The sequence below is a fragment of the Panicum hallii genome, chromosome 4, assembly GCF_002211085.1.
Source record: "Panicum hallii strain FIL2 chromosome 4, PHallii_v3.1, whole genome shotgun sequence".
Classification (NCBI taxonomy): Eukaryota; Viridiplantae; Streptophyta; class Magnoliopsida; order Poales; family Poaceae; genus Panicum; species Panicum hallii.
The window spans coordinates 45697269-45714099 of NC_038045.1; positions in this window are offsets into that span (position 1 = coordinate 45697269).

A 16831-nucleotide genomic window follows, 5' to 3' on the forward strand; every position below is an offset into this window, starting at 1 on the left:
TGTTAAGTTCATCGGCAACTATGAACCCTATGATACGATGACAGTGAGAAACGGGGTAGAAATTCTTCCATTGTCACATCGATGTTAATGACATAAATCATGGAGAAGATTGCCAGGTTTGTCGTGATCAGTTGGGTTGCGAAATGGCCTCTAGAAATTACTTGACAATATCTTCATTTGTTACTGTCAAATGATTGTGATCCGACAATATACAACCTTTTAAGATCCACATCAAGCGACAATTATCTACGCATTAAAATTAAGAGATGAATGCGACACCCTCATGTATGCATCTCTCTGCACATAAGTTTAGGCTCCATATGGTGCACGGACCTTTCTACATTCCCACGGTAAATGAATTGATTCCAGTGAAAATTAATCCTATAAAATTCGCATGTAAGTTTCTACTCCAAAGGGGCTTTAACGAAATCTTAAACCTTTTCTGGGGTATCAAGTGCTATTTCCAAGAGAGTTTTGGAATTACTTCAGATGCTTTCCCCCTTGAACTCTGAGAAAGTGAAGAAGGATCTTGCACTCTTTTAGCGGAAAATAGAAGAAAGCTATTGGTAGTTAAAGTTGAGTCTTTTCGGGTCCCACCTAAATTCTTCCTACAATTTATAATCATGGATGAAGAGGAGGAAGAAGAATAGAAAGATGAGAGGGAGGAAGATGAGCCCCCCTCCCTCAAACCCTGGATCTGCCCCTAGTCACCCTTCTCCTCCCTCTCGCGATGTCATCCTGCCAGCCTCCATCCTAGCCTCCCATTTTTCTCTGTAAGCATAAGGATTATGAAGAGAATCCCTTCGCTGCTCCTCCCATGAAACTTACGGGCAACATCGATAAGCAAGTCTATGATGTTATTAATCACACGAATTCGAGGTATAGAAAAATATAGAGAGAGCAAGGCCAGCTCAAAATATGTGTGAAGGTTTATTTAGAAAACATAAAGGAAAAATCAAAATGAAAATATGAAGGAACCATAACCTTTAGAAGAAAAAAGAGACAAAGACAATGAAAGTAAGAAAATAGAAGATCAATGTTATAATTTTTTTGCATTATTTCCTTTCCGAGATATGTATATGGAAAGCTGGTGCCCCCATGCCATCTCGGATCTTGGGTTCATGTCAGATTAGGGCATCAAATAATTTATTATTTTATCGCACTGTTAAACATATTCACAGCACGCGATGAGTGCTACGAGGACCGTGGAATGTGGAGAAATTTCTCCGTTGTCACATCAAGATTAATAGCATAAATCATTGAGAAATTGACAGGTTTGTCAGGATCTGTTGGATTGCGAGATGCCCTTCTGAAGTTACTTGACAATATTTTCATATATGACTATCAGATGATAGTGATCCCACAATCTATCAGTTGACAAATCTCTTAAAATCAAATTTAGCCCATGTATACCAACTGGCCTCATGAAGTCCATGAAATAATTTTAGGTTATGTTGGAAACACGGGAACTTTTCAAATTCCTTGCAGAAAAAAATAAGTTGTTGTTCCTATGAAAGTCCTAGAATATTCACACACTTTTCATTACGGAGGGACCTTGCAAAATCCCGCAGAACATTTTGGTGGAGGACACCATTGGCCGTGGCTATTTTAATGAGAGATTTCCTGTCAGAAAAGTCAATGATAAGTTCGGATGCTCTGCCCCATGATCTGTGAGAAAGGACACAAGGATCTTGCATGCACTCTTCGAGTGCCCTTTTCTCTGGAAAACAAAAGAAAGCTATTGGTGGTTAGGGTTGAGTCTTTTCAGGTATTAAAGATCTGCAGACCGAGCACTTGAACTAACCAACCAACCAACCATATTGGATATAGCCAAGTGGAGACATCATATATATTGCACAATATCCAGGGTGATGGAATCATATGAGAACTTAATTTGTGTGATACAGTTGTACAAGCTCGTATGACTTGGTCAAACTCGAGTCATGTGCCGATCTTAATAAAAAGCTCTTTAATTGTAGCTATATCCCAATAACAAAAAAAGCTAGGCAAGTCTGTAACTTGCTTGGCTACCGTACTTGCGGCGTGCAATGGAGAAGGATATGGTACACCGGTAGGATTGTGCAGAACTTGACCATAAAATGGTTATGGTGAAGAGTGATTCAAAACATTAAACGGGTAGAGAGCCGTGCATGCCTGACATTATTTCTAGTGTCAGGGTAGTATCACTATCACCAAGGAAATGACACAGAAAGCACTTATATGCTGCCAATTGCAAGTGGCAAAGTTCAGCATGCAAGAACGGGATCGTGACGAAGCAACAAATAAAATCTAACGCTGAGCTTGTAGCAGCAATGTTTCCTCTATCTCTCACAATCACCCATCCATTTCTAACTGCCCATCGTTTTGCTTGCAATATAATAAGCAGGACCAGAGCGGTCTTTGGTCTAAATTTCTAACCGCCCATTACCAAACCTCTCTCTCAGGTGAGCGAAATCTGCGCCTCGATCTGCATGATGCATGTACTAGCAACCAGTAGATATGAGAGTTTAATTTTACACCTTAGACAAGCAAAGCAACTGCGAGCCTATTCCATGGTAAAATCACAAAGACTATGCAAGATTCAGCTCTAGAATATGTAGATGCTGTTTAGAATGTTCAAAACCTTATGTTAGAAACTTATTAACCACTGTACATGTAAACTACTAGAATGCACCATCAGATAAGGCCAGTTTGTTTATAGTGGTTTTACCATAGTTTTTAAGAACCTATGCCAATAGAAAAATCCTCAAAAGCGTATATATTTCGAAAGACAAGGGGAAGAAGGGAGCGATGAGTGCTAGGAATCATGTCGACATGCCGTCCTAGATAATAACAAGAAAACAAAGACGCATACTTCACACGTACAAGGAAATGCAAGACTGCAGGTGCTGCGCGCCAACTTGTTTCTACGCGATTTGTCGCCACGCCATGCCACATCGGACATGTAGACTAGTAGGAATTTTTAAAACGGGGTCCATGGCTTCCCCATCCACGGCAGGGCTCAGCTCCTGACTCCTGAGGGGGCACGCACGGCACGAAAGCCATGGAGCACCGAGCACTCCACGAGCTGATGACGCTGGCGATCGATGATGATGCCAAGTAAAGCTACGCTTAAGCTAATCATGTGATTCCCATCAAAGTGAGTGCCGGTAAGCAATCGCAGTAATCTAATCAGGTTTCGAATTGCGAGGTTCATCTGCCAGCAGTGTCCTGCTTGTGGTGTGTGATCGCTCAGGAGATGAATGCAACCAAGCACACGTTTCAAGCCCGGATTGGCACTGGCACCTCTCCCGTGGCGTGAGAGTGAATCTGTCCCGGCGAGAGGGGAAAGCATCGTCAACAACGCCAGCAAAGTGCTCCAACTTGCCGGGTTGCATCGGCTTCCTGCATGCTGCGCCCTCCTTTAGCTAGCTAGCTAGCTGCGAGACAGTAGGAGTATAGTGAGATTAAAAAAAATTGTCAAGAAAGGGTGCACAAATCTAATGTGCTATTCGTGTGCTAGAATTCTAGAGGGTTTCAATCTTTAGGAGAGAGTAAATAGGGGATGAGTGCCATTTTATCATTATATTCCGCTCATGAAAAAAGTTAAAATAGAAATATACTAAAAGAGGTGCTGTTAAGAATCACTCTGTGAAAATCAGCATGGCATGCACAATGTTGTTCTAGCATTAGAGCTCACCGTTAATCAAACATACTTACACATATTATTTGCCTAAAAATGGTCGTTTAGCGCATTTAATTAAACACTACACGATGGCCATCCATTCCCGTTTTATTTAGACCGTACATCCCATTTAATTAATTAACCATTTAGCCCACTTAATTGTAGCATCATTATTATTATGTGGTTATATTCAAAAGAAATATGTGATAATAAGTTTGCTGTAGATAGAAGCCAACCACAACCACTAGATCATAATTTTATACCATGGTATACCATGAAAAGTAAGTTGGGTTAAATTGTTCCTTGTGAATAGAAGTGCCTCTATATGTGATATACTATACCATGTTGCAAAATTAAACCAATAAATTAAAAGAAGCTCTTGTTGCATCTTAAAATGTGTTAATGGCACCTGATTGAAACATCGTGTGGCATGTTTTAAGTTTACGAGAATTAATGTTGGAAATGCAGGAAATAGCTGACTCTTGGTGATTAACATTTAACTGCAAAATTACCTCAATACTAATTTACCTCTATGATCAGAAAGTTGGTAGGGGGTGTAGTAGTCGAGCCTGAACATGTTGGTCGACTCATGAACATGCAATGCATAACCAGTGAGACTAGATATATTATTTTTACCCAATTGCGTGCAATGATAGAATACGAGATAGTTCTAGCAATTCAAATAGCAAAGTTTAACAAAACGGGACATCAAGCAAACAACAACTAATGTCTAATGCAGAGCTTACGATAGCTATGTTTCTTTGGGGGGACTTCAATATATAGTAGTAGCTAGAGCTATGTTTCACCACAGTCATTCTCCATCATCTCTTCAATTTTTAACTGTCCAATTGCCCATTTTATACCAACCCTCTCTTTTAGGTGAGGTCACTATGCATGATGTTCTGAACTACCGGGAGCCAGTAGAAGTGGGAAAAAAAACCCACACACAAAGGTTAAAATAATGAAGGTGTAACCGTTCGGGGTGGAAGAAGGTCCTTGTCTCCCATCCGCAAACCAAAACAACCACGAGTCTTTTCAATGGTAATATTCATGCGATCCTTGGTTGTCTAATAATAGATGATATCTTAGAATGTTAAAAATTCAAAATTTCGAAAGCTTCACCTAGTAACATATAACTAAAAATATTACTGTTGGTACAAACGGACAGGGGTACCTCCTGCTAGGGTGTCCAGACCCTTAGCGCGTCGCTGCCGCCTCACAGGTAAGGGCGCGATGGTGTCCGGCTCCGGCGTGCGCGACAAGCGCATCGTGGTGGACACGCGCCACCACATGCTTGGCCGTCTATCCTCCATCATCGCCAAGGAGCTGCTCAACGACCAGAAGATCGTGGTGGCCCGCTGCGAGGAGATCTGCCTCTCCGCGGGCCCCGTCTGTCAGTAAGTCATCTGACAGGGTCTCCAACCAGATGGGCGCAGGGTTATCCGTGACCTCGCCCTTATCCTATGGGTAACGGGGCGTACGGCCCGGGCCTGATAGCTGGGATCATGGTCTCCGGACCTCCCCCCGTGCTCATATAGGTCCGGCGCCTCCACGTGCCCACGAGGACAGGGTGCTCGGGGATGGCCTCCACAGGCCCGGACCCCCCAGGGGGTCCGGCGCCGCCACGTGTGGGAGCTAGACCCCTATGGGCCTCTCCACCCGAACTGGCCTTGGGGGCGCGGACCTCCCTTCCCCCCGGGAAGGGGTCCGGTACCGCCACGTGCCGTCAAGGAGGTGACCGCAGGGCCGGCCCTGCCACGTGCCCGTGGCAGAAGGCCCTCCGCGGGATACCAGCCGAACTACCGCATTAAATACGGGTAGGTAGGCTGCGCGCGCCCAAGGCAGGGCATGGTCTGCCCACTGACACCCTGGGCAGTTATGCTGATACCACGGTAAGCCCGCCTGTTTCCAAGACGGCGCGTCACTGTGCACGAGGCTGTTTCCAAACGGGCCATTCGTGGTAGCCAGGGAGTTGCTCCGCAACCCGCCTGGTGAGGCAGCCTCGCCTAATGCGCAGAGGCAATGGCGTGACGACGTCGACTGCCTCCTCAACTTGGCATAGGTTCCCCAGGCTCAGCGGGGGGATCTGCGTCCAGCCAGCGCCGTCGTCAGGGCGGTGCATCCGGCTCTGTGCACTCTCCATCAGTGAGCAGTGCATGGACCGACGATCTTCGGGCAGAGCTTAACCGCAGACGTGCGGGAGAGGATGCCCGCATTTCCATCGACCAGGCGCGCAACCGCTGACTGATCATGGAGGGTCGGGATCTCGCGCCCGAGCTCAATGCGGCTGTGGCGAGGCCACAGGGACCTGCTCAGGCACCGGTGTCTGGGTGGGCTGCACAGTGCTCGCAGACCACCTTCGTGCGGTAGCCTAGCCGTCCAAGTTCCGGCCGCACCTGCCGAAAAAGTATGATGGGTCAACCAACCCGTCAGAATTCCTGCAGGTCTACATCACCGCCATCACGGCGGCAAGGGGTAACGATGCCGTCATGGCAAGTTACTTTCATGTAGCCTTGACCGGGCCTGCCCGGACCTGGCTCATGAACCTTACTCCGAGATCCATCTAGTTCTGGGGTGAGCTCTGTGCGCAGTTCACGGCACACTTCACCAGTGCGTACCAGCAGCATGGTGTGGAGGCCCACCTTCATGCCGTGAGGCAACAACCCGGAGAAACCCTCCGGGCCTTCATCTCCCGCTTCTCCAAGCTACGTGGAACCATTCCACGTATCTCTGACGCATCTATTATCGCGGCTTTCCGTCAGGGGGTCCGTGATGAGAAGATGCTGGAGAAGCTGGCGACACACCAGGTGGAGACCGTCACCACCTTGTTTGCCTTGGTAGACAAATACGCCAGGGCTGCAGAGGGCCGTGCATGGCACTCTGCCCTTCAAGGAGGACCCACTCAGACGAGCGGGTCCAGTGTCGCTACCCTTGGCAGCGGCAAAAAAAAGAACAAGAAGAACCGTGGCTTTGATAAGTCACGAGTTGGGGGTCCGGTCGCTGCAGCAGCAGCGGCCGAGGGCCAGAACTCTCATGGCAAGCGCCCACGTCAACAGTGCACCGACCCCGGGTCGTGCCCTGTTCATCCTGGGGCTCGCCACAGCGCCACCGAGTGCCGCGAGATCCAGAAGCTCGCGGAGCACCTTAGTAAGAGGCGTGACCAAGCCTCCAGGGAAGGCTCCTCCCCTCCGCGGCGGTCCGGCAAGGAGATGGCCTCTGATGCTGATGCAGCCGCGACGGAGAGGGAGTTGGGGTATCAGACCCCAAACAAGGATCTCAAGGGTCTCTTCCACCAGTCCGACTCTGAGTCCGGTGGGAACGAGCGTCGCAAAAAGCTGTACGTCATGTACGGCGGCAGTTCGGAGCTCGTCTCTCAGCGGGATGTCAAAACCCTTCATCGAGAGGTTCTCTCGGTGAAGCCGGGGACGCCAAAGGCGGCGCCCCACCAGCGGTGGAAGAGCACCACCATCTCCTTTGGGCCGTCTGACTGCCCTGAGAACATGGCGGGCGCTGGGGTGCTGCCGCTTGTCACAGCCCCCACCATTGCCAACGTCCGGCTCCACCACGTGCTAATCGACGGAGGCGCTGGCCTAAGTGTCATCAGCTATGCAGCGTTCAAACACCTGCAGATCCTGGAGTCCAAGTTGGCCCCGTCACGCCCATTCTCCGGAGTGCGCCCAAATCCCATTTACCCGGTGGGGGCCATCTCCCTACCTGTCACATTCGGGACGGAGGAGAACTTCCGCACGGAGAACGTGCAGTTGAAGTTGCGGAGGTTAGCCTCCCCTTCAATGCCATCATAGGCAGACCGGCTCTGTACCGGTTCATGGCCGTTGCCCATTACGGGTACTTGGTCCTCAAGATACCGTCCCAGGCACGCGTCCTCACCGTGCAGAGCGACCGGACCGCTGCCGTCATGGCGGTTGAGAAGCTCCATGCGTTGGCAGCAGGGCTTGCCCCGGTAGCTGGCGCAGAGGGGTCCGACCCCTCATCCTCACGTGCCAAGGCTCCGGCCAAGGCGCCCAAGGTCCATCCGTCTGATACGGACGATGTTCCCATGAAGACCATCCAGGTCGGAGCGGAGGCTTCCCAGACCACCCGTATTGGCGGGAACTTGGGAGAGAAATAGGAAAGCGCGCTCATCGTCTTCCTCCGGGCAAATGTTGACGTGTTCGCCTGGAAACCGTTACAGATGTCCGGAATCCCTAGGGAGGTGATTGAGCACCATCTGAAAATCCACCCCGATGCCAGACCGGTCCGGCAAAAGCCACGGAAGCATTCCATCGAGCGGCAGAACTTCACCCGTGAAGAGGTCCGCAAGCTGCTGCAAGCTGGCTTCATCGAAGAGGTCTACCACCCAGTGTGGTTGGCCAATCCGGTCGTTGACCAAAGGCTAACGGGAAGCTTCGGATGTGCATCGACTACACCAATCTCAATAAGGTATGTCCAAAAGACCCTTATCCACTTCCTCGAATAGATCAAATTGTAGACTCCACCTCCTCGTGTGACTTGCTGTCGTTCGTAGATGCCTATTCTGGTTTTCATCAAATCAGAATGGCTAAAGATGATAGGAAGCATACTGCTTTTATAACAGTGGATGGTCTTTATTGTTATATAGTAATACCATATGGACTGATTAATGCTCCACCCACCTTTGCTCATGCAATGAACATCACTTTAGGTGATTTGGTTAGATATATAGTAGATGTGTGTGTTGATGACATCGTTGTCAAGACTAGAGAATCAAATTCCCTTCTAGAAAATTTAGCTCGAGTCTTCGACAAGCTACGCTCGACTTCTACAAAGCTTAACCCCGAGAAATGCATCTTTGGCGTTTCGGCGGGAAAGCTCCTCGGGTTCCCGGTGTCACATCGGGAATTGAGGCGAACCCGGATAAGATATGGGCAATCGAGGCAATGAGACCCCCTGCGCGCCTCATGGATATGCAGATGTTGACGGGGTCCCTTGCAGCCCTCAGCCGCTTTATATCAAGGCTGGCAGAGAGGGCCCTTCCCTTCCTCAAACTGATGAGGGGTCCGGTCCATTCGCATGGACTGAAGAGGCAGAACAAGCCTTCCAGGAGATGAAGTAGTACCTCACCTCGCTGCCGATCCTGGTAGCACCGGACCTAGGTGAGATGCTGTTTTTTTACCTTGCAGCGACGACTGAAGTGATTAGCATGGTGCTGGTCGCTGAGAGGTCCGAGCAGCTCCTGCAGGGGGCCCCCGTGATTCCCCCTGTAGGAGGTGGAGGTCTGGCCTCCACCAGTGTAACAACCGACCCTACTTCGGAGGGTCCGGCCGGGACCCGGGGCAGAACCAGAAGACCTGGGGTCCGGCAAGTCCCCAGCTCAGGGTGAAGGACCCAGCCTTGCTAGCAAGGTCAAAACTGTTCAGAAGCCGGTCTAGTATGTCAGCGAGGTCCTTCACGAAGCAAAAGCCAGGTATCCTAAGACGCATAAGCTCTTTTATGCTATACTCATTGCGTCCAGGAAGCTCCGCCATTACTTCTAGACCCACAAGATTGTGGTGGTGATCTCCTATCCTTTGAGGGCCATACTCCATAATTCCAACGACACGGGCAACATCACCAAGTGGGCAGCATAACTTGCTGGATTTCAACTCGACTTCCAGCCCCATCATGCCATCAAGAAACAGGTCCTTGCCGACTTTGTTGCGGAGTGGACTCCGACACCAGGCGTCCCAGGAGGTCCGAGCCAAGGGTCGGACCTCACACCAGAAGCCAGGGCTCCAGTGTTCACCGGACCCCACTGGACGCTCTTCTTCGACGGGTCCGCACGCAACAAGAAGGCTGGGGCTGGCGTGGTCCTCATTGACCCACATGGCGAGCAAGTGAAGTACATGGTGCACCTCGACTTTGAGGCCACCAACAATATGGCGGAGTATGAGGCCTTAATCTTCGGACTCACAGTGGCCCTGTCCCTGGGGGTCCGGGAGCTCCCGATCAAAGGGGACTCCCAACTCATCATCAGGAAGGTCTGAGGAGAATGTTGCTGCAACAACCCCCAGCTCGCAGCATACCTCATCCATGTGAGGAAGCTGGAGAAGGACTTTGATGTGCTGGAACTACAATACGTTCCACGTGAAGGCAACTCAGCGGCTGATGCACTCTCCGCGAAGGCATCGACTCAGGCACCTGTGCCAGAGGGTGTTTTCCAAAGACGTCTGCTGAAGCCTTCCGCCCAGCCTGCCGGACTAGGTGAAGGGGGTTGGACTAGCACCACGAAGCTAGCGGTCTCGGCGGCGCTCCATCCGTTTAGCCCGCCAAGGGTTGTGTGCACCCTCGAGGGTCCCGAAGACCTCCGGGAGCCACGCCTGGTTTCTTAGGAAGGTCCCGATGCATGGATCTCCAAGGTCCGGGACTATCTGAAGGATAATTTCCTTCCTGAAGACTAGGCATCTGCTGAGCGCATAGTGCGGTTGGCTAAACGATACATGGTGGTGGAAGGGGATCTCTACCACCGTGGCGCCAACGGCATCCTCATGCGATGCATCACCCAGGAAGAGGGCTGCGACTTACTCGCAGAGATCCATGGAGGCGAGTGCGGAAGTCATTCTTCATCCCGCACGCTGGTCGGTAAGGCCTTCCGGCATGGCTTTTATTGGCCGACAGCGCTCCAGGACGCAGCTGAGCTGGTAAGGTCCTGTAAGGCATGCCAGTTCCATGCAAAGCAGATACACACTCTAGCTCAGGCACTGCAGATGATTCCACCCTCGTGGCCCTTTGCTGTATGGGGGTTGGATATCTTGGGACCTTTCCCTAAGGCCGTCGGCGGGTACCGGTACCTCTACGTCGCCATCGACAAGTTCACCAAGTGGCCCGAAGCAACCCCTGTGGTCAACATTAACAAAGCGTCAGCAACAACCTTCCTCAAGTCAATTGTGTGTCGGTTCGGGGTCCCGAACAGGATTATCACTGATAACGGGCCTCAGTTCACGAGCCAGTACTTCCAAGAGTACTGCGAATATATTGGCATCCAGCTCTGTTTCGCCTCCGTGGCACACCCCAGGAGCAATGACCAAGTCGAGCGGGCTAATGGTGAGATCCTCAGAGGACTCAAGATCCGAACCTACAACGATTTTGAGAAACATTGCGCAAAATGGGTTGACCAGTTTCCAAGTGTGCTGTGGGGGAACCGGACCACACCCAGCCGGGTGACTAGGGAGACCCCTTTCTTCCTGGTCTACGGGGCCGAAGCGTGCCTTCCCCAGGAGATCACCATGGGCTCGCTACGAGTCCAAGCTTTTGATGAGGACTTGCAGGAGCAGCAACGTCGCCAAGACGTAGACCTCGTCGACGAGCGAAGATGGCGAGCAGCAGTCCGAAATGCACGGTACAACCAAGCGCTCCAGCGTTATCATCAACGGTTCGTGCATAGTAGGGAGCTCCGGGTCGGGGACCTAGTCCTAAAAAGAGTCTTAAACCGAGAAGGGTTACACAAACTCTCCCCCAGCTGGGAGAGGGTCCCTACAAGGTAACAAAAGTGTGCCGGCCCGGATCTGTTCTCTTGGCTATGGAGGAAGGCATGCAGCTATCCAACCCGTGGAATATTGAGCACCTCCGTAAGTTCTATCCTTAGGGGCCTAGCTGAGAGAAAATTCTTTCCTTTGTAAATGGTAGCATCCCTGTGCGGACTAGGGTGGTGGAGGTCCGTTCTCGTAAACCCGACCTCTGTTGTCCATCGCACACTCTGTTTGTACCAGTTTATTAAGGAAAAATTTATTCTCAGTATGTCCTTAAGGCTTATGCGATTCTGTTTTTTCCTTGGTTCCTGCTTCGCTAACCCCCACATGGTCCCTTATTCACATGCCGAGCCCGAGGCCTGCTTTGAGTTGCTACTTTGCATTTCTGCTCCAGGACCTCTGCTTCACAGGGGGGAAGGTTCCGGCTTTCTGGGGATTGGCTTCAGGGAAACGTGCTCGTCCTTTGCTGAGGTCTAGAGTGCTGTAGCCACTTAGCCTGGTTCCGTACCCTAAGCCTACACACTCTACCTCCCTAGGATAAGCATCGTAGTACCTCGAACCACTTACCCAAGAGACCAGACCCCTTCAACTCTTGAACCCAGGTCCTGGTGCTCTGATTCGCTATGCAACTCAAAGGACCCTCGTTGGCAAGATCCGGGACCCCATGGGAAAGATCGCTAAGCACCGATTCTAAGTCATGCGCAGGACCTCGGTTTAATGGTAGCTAGTCCCTATCCATTGCGACTACTTCCCAGGGGGCCAAGGGACCTCGGCAGACCTAAAAGGACATAACAGAATCGGCAATCGGAAAAATGGCTAAGTTTTCTTGCAAAACAGACAAGTCTTATTATGTACAAAATATTACAAGTTTCACAAAATACTACATTACATTACATAAAAAAGGGAGCTACTCCTATTGTCTTGGTGGTCTGGAGGGATCCCCTCTCCTTGCAGGTCCGGGACAGCGCTGGATGCGGGATGCCACCATGCCCGCCGCCTCCTGCACTCCTTCCTGGGCAGCGGTTGCCGTTGCCTGAACGGGGCCAACCAGGACTGGAGTCAGTGGAATGGCGGGGTTGTGGCTCCGGAAGCAGGTAAGAAGGTACTCCGCCATCGTCCGGTCAACCGCTCGCCCTTCGGTCTCCAGGCGGTCGAGGACGGTGGACTCCATGTGCTGTAGTCGCTCGGCAGCAGAGTCCAGCACTGGAAGGATGGACCCAAGTGAAGGAGGGGCCTCAGCGATCTGGATGGGACTTAGCCCGAGAGCATCCAGGGAGGAGTTCACTTCACTGACCCATCTCACAACCCGGTCGATCCCGGCGCTTCGCTCCGCCAGGAGCTCCTCCCCTTGGCCTCCTTTTCCCGGAGCGCCACCTCCCTCTCCTCGAGCGTCGTCCCTCTCTCCTGGAGGCCCATCTCCTGTTCCAGGAGGGCGGCGCGCTGCTCTTCGATCAACTTTAATGCTGCCTTGGCGTGGTTGGTCAGCTCGAGAGCGGCCTTCGTCCTCTTCTCCGTCGCGAGCTCCCACTCGATGACCACCTTCTCCCGCTAGACGACCGCTTTCTCCCGCCGGGCTGCCGCCGCCTCTCGCTCGAGGACCTTCTGCAGCTGTACCTACAGGGCGTCGCGCTCCTCCTCGAGCTGGGCTCGCTCCTCGGCGTGGCGGGAGGTGACCGTCTTGATGCAGTCCCCCAGGCGGTGCTCCTAGTCGGAGAGCCGAAGGCGCTCCACCTCTAACCTCTCCCAGTCCCGTCGAAAGCCCGTCTCTGCCTCCTCCATCGCCCGCTGGGCCTTGACCAGGAGGCGGGGAAGAGGGATCTCCACCGGGCTCGGAAGAAGCTGTCTCCCGCGCACCACTTCCGGCGCGTTCCCTTGTGCAGGCTGCCGATCGGAGCTCGGGACCTCCTCAACCTCCGGGGCAGCTGCCTCCGCCGTCGCCGCAGCCTCCTCTGCAGCCGGCTCTGCAGAAGGGGCCTCTGCCCTAACAACTGGTGCCGTCCCCGCAGCTGGCTCTTCGGCCGTCGTGGCAGGTCGAGCTGCCTCCTCCTGGGGTGCAGCTTCGGCTTCTTGAGGTGTGGCCTTGGGCTCCGGACCTCCGGGTCCGGACCCTACTGGTGCTGGCGGGGGCGAAGACCTTGCTGGTGCTGTCGCTGACTTCCCAGCAGGGGAAGACGGACCTGGCTGGGGGTCGGACCCCTCGGCCGACGAATCACCAGCAGGTGCAGCAGGCGTGTCTGGAAAAAGGGGCCTGGCACACACCAGCGTGGTTAGGACCCAGAAATTGAATGGAACAAAGGAAAGTATGAGTAAACTGCTTACTCGAAGTCAGGCCACACCCAACCTCCCTGGGTGATCGGGGGATCCTCCTTTCCTGTGGAAGACTCCCCGGTCGTCTGGTGGGGCCCTCCCACCGAGGGCGCACTCGGCGGTGCACTTGGCGGTGGGGGTGGAGCCTGCGGCCTTGGCTGTGGCGGAGGTGGTGACGGAGTTGCCTGCTGCTGCAGAGTTGGCTGCGACGGTGGTGGTGGAGCCCGGCTGCTACCATGCCTCGCCGGCGCCGCTGTCCTCTGGCAGTTGGGGGTGCGGCTCCCCCACGAAGGACCCGTCGCCACGCTGGAGCCTCCGTGACCGGGACCCCTCCTCCTGGCCGCTCCGGGTGGTGGCCGTTCCCTGGGCCTTGTCGTCCTTCCGGGTCGGGGTGAAGCCCACACTGTGCTTGTGGCGCAGCTCCGGCTCCGGCTCCTTTCCTTTCCCTTTCCCGGCGGGGCCCGGACCTCCGTGGCTGGACCCGCTGGGACTCTGGTCGGTGCGTTGCTGGCGGTCGGGCAAGGTGCCGGGGATCTGGATCCCACGATTAGGGTCACTTCTCACCTACCGGACCGCCAGGCCGCCCTCGTCGAGGGTCGGCATCGACGCTAGGACTGTCGACCGCGATGCCTGGTCCTCGCACAGGGCCTTGATCCCTCTTGGGAGGACCAGCGACTTCAGGCTGTACGCCTTGCCGGTCATCGCCCGGATCGCAGCCTCCAGCTCCGCGCAGGTCAGATCCGTACCAGGTCCTACAGTAGTTTCCTGCAGCAGTCGTTCGACCCCGTGTACATGCAGGCCATCCTAGACCGCTGTTGCAGGGGCGCGATGCGACGCCTCAGGAAGTCGCCTAGCACCATCATGGAGTTCAGGCCGCCCCTTGCCAGAGCACTGACCCAATTCAGGACCGGGACGAGCTCCTCCGGCAGTGACGGCTTGGCCTTCCAGGAGCTCCGGTCACTAAGGGGCCCTTCCGTTGGCAGCTCCAGGCGGTCGTTGGCGTCAATCTTGGCGATGACCCAGCCGTCACACCAGTCCTCCCACTTGGCGCTGGAGAAAGCGCTGATGTAGGAGTCGGCCGTCCCTTGCCGGAGCTGGAAGTAGTAGGCGTCGATCGTGCGCTTACTTCTCCCTGACCCGACCAAGGCGTAAAAATGCCTGAAGATGGCGACGTAGGGACGGACCCCCACGAACATCTCCATGAAGTGGGCAAAGATGGAAACGAGGAAGATGGAGTGGGGGGTGAGGTGCTGAAGCTGAAGGCCGAACTCCTCCAGGAGTAGGAGAAAGAAGGAGGAGATCGGCTGCACTAGCCCGCACATAGCGCAGGAGTTGAAGAGGACGAACTCTCCTGCGGCCAGGTCGTTGAGGGGAATCGAGCCTGCCCGAATCCTCCCGACGAGCTCCGGCGTGGTCCACCGCAGAAGGCGGCACACCGAGTCCAGCTGGCTCTCACGCTGGAAGCGGCAGGGGTGGCGGAGCAGAGACATGGCGGTGGATGCCGTTTTGCGGGGACTCGGATCGAAAGGAGGCGAAGGAGGAAGAAATGCCGAGCGCAAAAAAGCAAGTCACAAATGAGCGGATGGAGACGAAGGGGCGCTGCGGCGTCTGGAGAAGGCAAGAGCGTAAGGGTAGCCGATCTCTGCGGCGCCCCCCTTTAAGCAAAGCTGCTCACCTTTTCGAACTCCACGGCGACCGAGGAGAAGCCGAAGGGTTGCCTACACCAGGCTCCCGTCTCTCACCCTCTATGGTCGGTGGGCCCTGGCCCGCCGGTCAAAGGAGCGATCGCTGGAGGCGGGGGGAAAAGGCGGAATCCGAACTGTCAGAGCCGCGGGACGGGCTCGAATAAAGACAAGAACCTGAACCGTCTGGCACGCGGAGCCCGGGTGGAGGATGGGCCCCTAGGGGATCCGGCCGAGGGGGAAAGGTCTTTCCTGCCCCTTCTCGACGGGCGCAAACCGTCCACCCGGCGCAACGCCAGGATATGGCCCCACCTGCGGGTTCATATCTCACCCGAGGTGAGCCCGGAGGCCTCTGTCGGTACATACGGATAGGGGTACCTCATGCTAGGGTGTCCAGACCCTTAGCGCATCGCTGCCGCCTCACAGGTAAGGGCGCGATGGTGTCCGGCTCCAGCGTGTGCGCCAAGCGCATCGTGGTGGACACGCGCCACCACATGCTCGGCCGCCTATCCTCCATCATCGCCAAGGAGCTGCTCAACGACCAGAAGTTTGTGGTGGCCCGCTGCGAGGAGATCTGCCTCTCCGCGGGCCCCGTCTATCAGTAAGTCGTCTCGCAGGATCTCCAACCAGATGGGCGCAGGGTTATCCGTGACCTCGCCCTTGTCCTATGGGTGACGGGGCGTACGGCCCGGGCCTGACAACTGTGAACATGGTCTCCGAACCTCCCCCCTCCCCCCGTGCTCATATAGGTCCGGCGCCTCCACGTGCCCACGAGGACAGGGTGCTCGGGGATGGCCTCCACAGGCCCGGACCCCCCAGGGGGTCCGGCGCCGCCATGTGTGGGAGCCAGACCCCTTTGGGCCTCTCTACCCGGACTGGCCTCGGGGGCCCGGACCTCCCTTCCCCTCGGGAAGGGGTCCGGTACCGCCACGTGCCGTCAAGGAGGTGACCGCAGGGCCGGCCCTGCCACCTGCCTGTGGCAGAAGGTCCTCCGCGGGACACCAGCCCAACTACCGCATTAAATACGGGTAGGTGGGCTGGGCGCGCCCAAGGCAGGGCATGACATTCCCATTGATACACTGGGTAGGTATGCTGACACCACGGTAAGCCCGCCTGTTTTCAAGGCAACGCGTCACTGTGCACTGTGCACGAGCAGGAGGCGTGCAGTCAACTCACAACGCCGCGCGCGTGAGCAAGGGGTGATGATGGTCTGTTGTAGGAGAGCTGAGGCGTGCGCTGCCACAGTGTGCGCGGAGGCAACGGCGCGGCGGGTCAGCGTAGCCCCTTCACCTGTCAGAGGGTACTAGTCCAACAGTGACAGCACGTCTTCCATTGTGCGTAACACTGACAGTAGGCACTGTGCCGGTAAGGCGGCACAAGACCATATCCTGGCTGTAGATACGCATATCAACTTCTCGATCGAGAGGACTACAGGAAGGAGCTGGAGAAGAAGATCACATATCTCTCATATTACAGGCTCCAATCGCCGGGCCCATCTGTCGGGGCTCCGCATAGTGTACGCACTCCCTCTGAGTCTATAAAAGGGAGAGTGCACTCGTTAGGACAACAACTTCTTCTAAGTTCAGGCCCAACAATTTTCCAAGCTTTCTCAATCAATATAACACACAAGTGGACGTAGGGTGTTACGCTCCGGCGGCCCGAACCACTCTAAATCTCTGCGTCTTTCCCGTGTT